This window comes from Phaethon lepturus, unplaced genomic scaffold, assembly GCF_000687285.1.
Source record: "Phaethon lepturus isolate BGI_N335 unplaced genomic scaffold, ASM68728v1 scaffold14153, whole genome shotgun sequence".
NCBI classification, from domain to species: Eukaryota; Metazoa; Chordata; class Aves; order Phaethontiformes; family Phaethontidae; genus Phaethon; species Phaethon lepturus.
This window is the reverse complement of record NW_010529869.1, coordinates 1,373-7,770: the sequence shown is the minus strand read 5'-3', so window position 1 is coordinate 7,770 and position 6,398 is coordinate 1,373. Positions and strand designations below refer to the sequence as shown.

The 6,398-nt window shown below is 38.9% G+C and overlaps 1 pseudogene; it reads right to left on the bottom strand.

The window, feature by feature from the left end:
- Window positions 1–5,403, bottom strand: part of LOC104618475 — a 45,990-nt pseudogene extending 40,587 nt beyond the window's left edge.
- Window positions 5,404–6,398: the final 995 nt, after the last annotated feature.

Below are 6,398 nucleotides of genomic sequence, written 5' to 3'. Positions count from 1 at the left end.
TGCCTGCTGCTTGAGTAAAAACCTTCTTCCTCAGGGATTCAATGGCTGCTCCAGTATATGTTTGCCCTGATCGATATGGTAAGCTCTTCAAGTAATTCAGGGTTTCTAATTTATCCTTGAATGTGTCCAGAGTGAACTCTAGCCTTGACTCATTACTGTACAGCACTAGCTCAACTCTTTCATTACTCGGACCAGTATCTAGGGCATTAACAATTTTTAACAGAAAGGCCCTTAGCTGAAAGTTTTTTGTCCAATTTTGCCAGATTAATCCTCAAGAAACACAGTATCTGCAACAGTTGCACTGAACACACTAAAAATAAAGTAGGAAATCTTTATATATCATCCGAAAATAAGGAAGGTAAGATTAATGTAGGTCAACTGTGGGATTAATTGGTGGGACAATCAGAATAGCTTGCTACAAAAAGGACCATCTCAAGGTAACACGCAAGATGGTGCTACAATAAAACATGAAATATAAATCCCTATCAGTGCTGAAGAGATTTATATATTGATTTTCACAGTAAAAGAAATCCCTGAAATAAACACCATACCTTAACTGGCCCCTTGCTCACACTACAGGAAAGTCTGTAAAGACAAATGCTTTTCTTACTCTCCTGCAGAGTGACTGCTAATCAGGACACCCCAGCATATTAGGGAAGTTATTCTGTGGTTAAATACAACCTCTTCTACGGTCATTTTCTACAAAGAAAATTCAAGCAAAATTATCCTGTCCGTCAGAACTGGCAATTCCACTGCAGCCAACCCCTCTACACCACTACCCTACTCCCTTTGGTTAATACAGGTAATTACAGTAAACTGTGCATAGGCAAGTATTGCAACTACACAGCCAAAGGTTTTAAATATTTTGTCTGTATAGCATCTCTATAAAATCACAATTTCCAGCCATTTGCACTCTGTTCTTCCCTCACAGCCACCTGAGACTTTGCTCTGGATTACCAGTGAGTTAGAAGCTACACAGGCTGCTGGTTTTGCATACATCATACCTGCTGGCACACTTGGAACAAGATCATAAAGCTTCCGAAGTGATGCTTCTGTATCACTGACAATGTTTTGCCAGAGAAGGTCAATGCTCTCCCCTTCCTATATCTGGGAAGTGGTTCTAGAGGAGGCTTTCACCTTTTCTTCTTCCTCATCGAAGTATCCAACATCAGCTGAGACAACTTTTACCCCCAGCTCTTCTAACACCTAAGCTGCCTCCATGATATGGTCTCTGGATCCAGAGGGTGTGATGACTACTACAACCTGCAGAGTGCCTTTGCTGGGCCAGCTTCCAGCACCATCCACAAAAAAGGTTTCCTGAAAAAACTTCACGGCACTTTAGTCCTCAATGAGCCTCCAGTAAATGCAATGCTGTGCTGAATGTGGTCAAGCACCTCTTCTTTATTTTCCTGTGCATTCAGTAAAAACTCCACCTGTCCTATGCCACTAAACTAGGCTAAGCCAATCCTATACTTAAGCCCAACATCTAGTTGTCTGACTATTTGGGAGATTAAATGTTTTACTTTCCCAAATGTTGAAGGGCTCATGTTCTCAGTGGAGTCAACAAGGAAAATAACATCAGCATATTGTTTTACAAATGATGCACGGGAGGGGGGCGGGGGGCGGGGGGAAGTGACAGATGAGTTGTTGAAAGAAACACTGTCAACCTATACCCAGACCTGGCTTTGTATGTAAGCTAAACGAAATTACCACCTTTTCATTGATCTCCAGAATTTTAAGTTCAGACCATACCATTAAACACGCTATATAACTGCTACAATTCTGTATTTTGACAAATTAAACAAAGAATTCCAGGGAAACTAACCCTGCAAAAAAAAAGTCCTAAGAAAAACGTCTTGAGAAACTCTACATCTGACAGCATTTATGTAGATAAAAGTTTCATCTTCCTTTCACCAAATCTTCTACTGATTCTACTTCCATTGACTGTGGGAGTGAGATTGCATGCTTTACCATTCCATTCCTTTGATACCCCATTAACCAAGGTCTTCTACATCACAGCTGGAATCTAGGTTGCATCTAAGAAATGGACCCACTTGAGCACTTCAAAATACACCTACCTTCACAACACCACCACAAGGAGTGGCTCCAAAGCAAACAGTCCCTCTGAATATAAGAGGAAGCACCAGAACATGAACAGATTGATTCTAACTTCACTTACAGTCAGCAAAAAGAGATATGCATTTCTGGAGGGCACATCAGATGCAAGATAAATGAAACTGGACCTAAATGCATCCTTCAGTGTAATGGTTTACAATGGAGAAAGGGATTAAAACCAAGTGCCTAACTACCAACTTAGTTTCTAACTCTGAACCTTTTCTTTTAATTGAGAAAAAACTAGTGGAGGTAGCCACACTGACCTCTGCAAAACCAGAAAAAAAAGTTTCCTTTTTAAATTATAACTACATTACATTTTAAACATTCATCATTGTTTTAAACACCAATTTTTTGTTCTGATTTTAGTTTTGCTACCATGCCTCTTTTATATCCCTTCCCCTTTCACCATTCAACAATAACAGTCCTTAAAGAAACAGGAAAAATACATTTTCTGTGAATTTTGCTGTTCAGCAAATGTATTGAAAGGGAAAATATGACTTTCCTTAAATTCTGTAACTCCTAGAATGTTCAATTTCTGAACTAGGCTTTTGGAGGAATTAGAGAGTTACCAAAAGCACAGCTTAATCAAGAAATAATTCTCTGTTCAACTGTTCAATGACATCAAAACAAAACATTGTCTAAAAATGGCTCCACCAGCTCTAATGAGATGAAATTGAATGTACTTCTGAGAATCTGTGAATCTGACCCTGACTTTATTTGCAATACATTAAGGCTCAGCTTCAGAGAGCACTGAGCATAAGCTTACTTTCCTATTTTACCAATTAAACCTCACCGACTTTCAATGCAGACACTGAAATGCGTTAAGAAGGACAGGGACGTCATCCTGAACTGCAACCTAAACTCAAAATTAGCCCCACTGTTTTCAATCTTGTTACATGACAGTAACACTGGCGTGAACTACATCAAAACCAGGACCATTTTTCTATGCCTTATTTTCACAAATACACTGTATGAACACGTGAAATGGCACAAGTATAAGGACAACTTCTTACCTTCTATCTCACTTTCAATTGCAAAGCAAGTTTCCCAGAAGTCTTGTGGAGAGATCTTGAAGGTCATCAAAACTACCAGTGCTATACACATATCTACCAAAAGGTTTACTGGCTAATTGCTGAAGCTCAGCTGTATTCTGGACACCAATTCCAACAACACAGAGGGAGATGCCTCTGCTCCTCAGTTTCCTTTCAGGCAATTCAACTTCATCACTGGATTCTCCACCAGTGATTAGAATAGTTACCTGTGGGACACAGCCCTTAGCTTTGCTGCCAGCAGGTTCAGTGAAATACACTCTGTTGACAAAATCCAGAGCTCTCCCTGTTGAAGTTTCTCCACTTCTATATGGCAAATTCTCAATCTGCTCCAAAACATCACTTCCACCATTATTTTGAATATTTTAAAAAGTAGACAGGTACTCAAAATTTATCACAGTTATGAGTTGATATTATGGAAAGCTAGTTAGCAATATATGGAAGACGCAAGAAGTTAAAATGTGTATTTTGGCAACACACTGCAATTTACATACTTCATCTATGAATACAAAAAAATAAACTTGGTAAGAACACAGCTCTTTCAGGACATAGCACTGAGTGGCTGGTCCAGTTATGTCCTCTAGTGTAGTACAAAGCACCTGTAGAATACTGTGAGAGTGTCCCTGTGGAGAAGCAAAAATCTTCCACTTCTTAGACATTATTAGTTGGCTCACTAGCTATTTCTTGAAGCTCAGACAAAGCAGAACCTTTAACACCTATGGCGCACAATGTGATGCCAGCATCCTTGATTGCTGTGGCTGGATTTTGAACATTGTCTTCAGCCTGCCCATTTGTTATCACCACAACAATTTGAGGAACCCCTTCTTCCTTTCAGCTACCAGCACTTACTACTTACTAAGTTACTAATTACTAGAAGTGATTCTCTACCATAAACTGGAGGCTCTGCCCAGTTTTGGTGTCTCCTCCTTTGTAATGCAACTTCTGTATCTTCTGTAAGGTATCGTTCTTGTAATAGCAAGTATTCAACAAGAATTCAGTGTGTGGCACATCACTGTACTGAATCATACCAACACGGATTTTGTCTTGTCCAATATCAAAGCTATTGAGCATTGTATACAAGAAGTCTTGTATGATCTTCAAGTTCTTTGTCCCTATGCTCCAGGATCCATTTACCAGGAAGATGATGTCTGCCATAGCAGCTTTCCTGCAGGCTGAAGAAATATTTTGTAACTTTCCTGTTTTCCCACAGGACGTGTAATCTAATGGAAAAGTAATTTTGCATCCTGATTGCTTTTCAGAATCCAAGCCATATTGGCCTTTTGCAGAAAAATCCTTCCATCTATCCTGGTAAATTCTCAGCACCCACTAGTTCTTTTTTTTTGCCTGTTCATCACACAGATGATCTGAGGCTACATCCTTCTGCAACACTGTGCTCAGGCAAAAGAGAGATGCTGAAATTCACACCAACACAACTTCCATACACAGCCTGCTCAGAACTCATATATAGTAAATGCATATGGTAACTGCTGTACACACATCTGTATATGAACCACAACCATATGAATGTGTTGACCTGCTGTCAAGTGAGCCCAAAGGAAAAGTTACTTGTGCACTTTGAGCTCCATTCTGCAAGCATACATTACTAATAAATATTTGTTATCTGAGGGCAAAAAGAACACTAACTTAAACAAGATTAACCACATTTACTTGTAGTAAATATAAATTCATGTGTTTCCACACCTTTCAGAAGCATATGACACTAGTAGGGCATGGATGAAACAGTTATTATTTCTTCAAACCAACATTCCTGCAGAAAACGTTGTCCAGCTGGACAAAACACTTTCTCAAGCAGATCTTCCAGAAGACCTGACTACCAAAACGAAAATGCTAAATCCTGTGGCTTATCTTGCTTTTGGTGGTCTTACAATTGTAAGAGTTTTTCATTGCTTTTGAAAATACAGAACTTCAGCATGCATGAACAAAAACAAATTTTAATGAACTGTTGCATTTAATTTTGCATTTTTTAGGACAACTCTCCTATCCTAGTTTAGTTTAAATATGTTTCATAAAAACATACCGCATTATCCCTAATTATACAAAGAATAAACTGTCATCAATTCTTCACCTCTCTAGGGCATTGGATATAAATGGAAAAAATTAGTTTTCCTATCAACTTGAAGAAGAGTCATTTCTTTAGTGCATTACCGGTCTGCTGTGCATCTATAGAGCAGAAGGTGGAAACAAAGAGAAGAACAAAAAGTGGTTTCCAGTCATCCATTTTGAAAACCTCCCTAGAAGAAAAAAAAAAACAAAGACAGTAAGAAATACAGAGCAAAATTTCCTCAGAAAGAGATTTTTAATTGTGGAGGAAATGGGTAAGTGCATTTTATCAAAAAACATGGATGCTTTCTAGCTGTATGGAATTTAAAGCAGCACTTTAAATACATATTTTCTTCTCTAAGCTTTTAACATAAAGGCTTTGAACACAGAGCTGTCATACTCTGACACTGATGTACAGCATTACTGAAATGAACTGTTCACTGCTCTGCTCTCACAATCATGCTTTGTTCTGATTCACACAGCTATATTTACCACAATCCAAAATTCAACTAAAAGCAAGCTATTCACAGTGTAAGATTCTCTTTCTTTTCTGCCTAGTTTCAGCTGCTTTTAGTTCCACCCTCATATTCTGTACCGGAACAAAACTGAGCTGTATAGCACAAAGCTGATGTCAGCAGGTGGAAGAAAAGATTTTTGGTAAAATTTATGAATATAAAGGCCCAATAGTTCTCCATGGTGACATGACTAGTGGAGAACCAGATTGGCTAGGTATGTCCAGCAGGATGAGAAAACCAGGTATAGTGCTCATTTATTCTATTTATTCTATCAAATAATATTGGATTATCCAAGTATTTAAAACAGATGAGTTAAAAGATGCCACCACTGCATTTCAGCCAGCCAAAGTCACTCCTCTCACCAACACTTTGTAGCTGGTCCTCTGTCAACTGAGAGCATACCTCTTCCTATTCTAGGGGAAAGAATAGCTTGACAGAGATGCTGTCCATGTTGTACTTCTTTCTCATGGATGTGCATGTCAGAGGTAATGCTGATCAACACTGTACGTAGTCTCTTCCTCAGGCCTCAAAAAAACACCTGTTGGCAGCAAGGATTCTGCGGAAATTACACTGAGGAGGATGACAGAGGAATGAGTCACTGAGGATGGTGAGGGAAAATTCAGCAATCTGACATCTCAGATATTATACTCAAATGCCC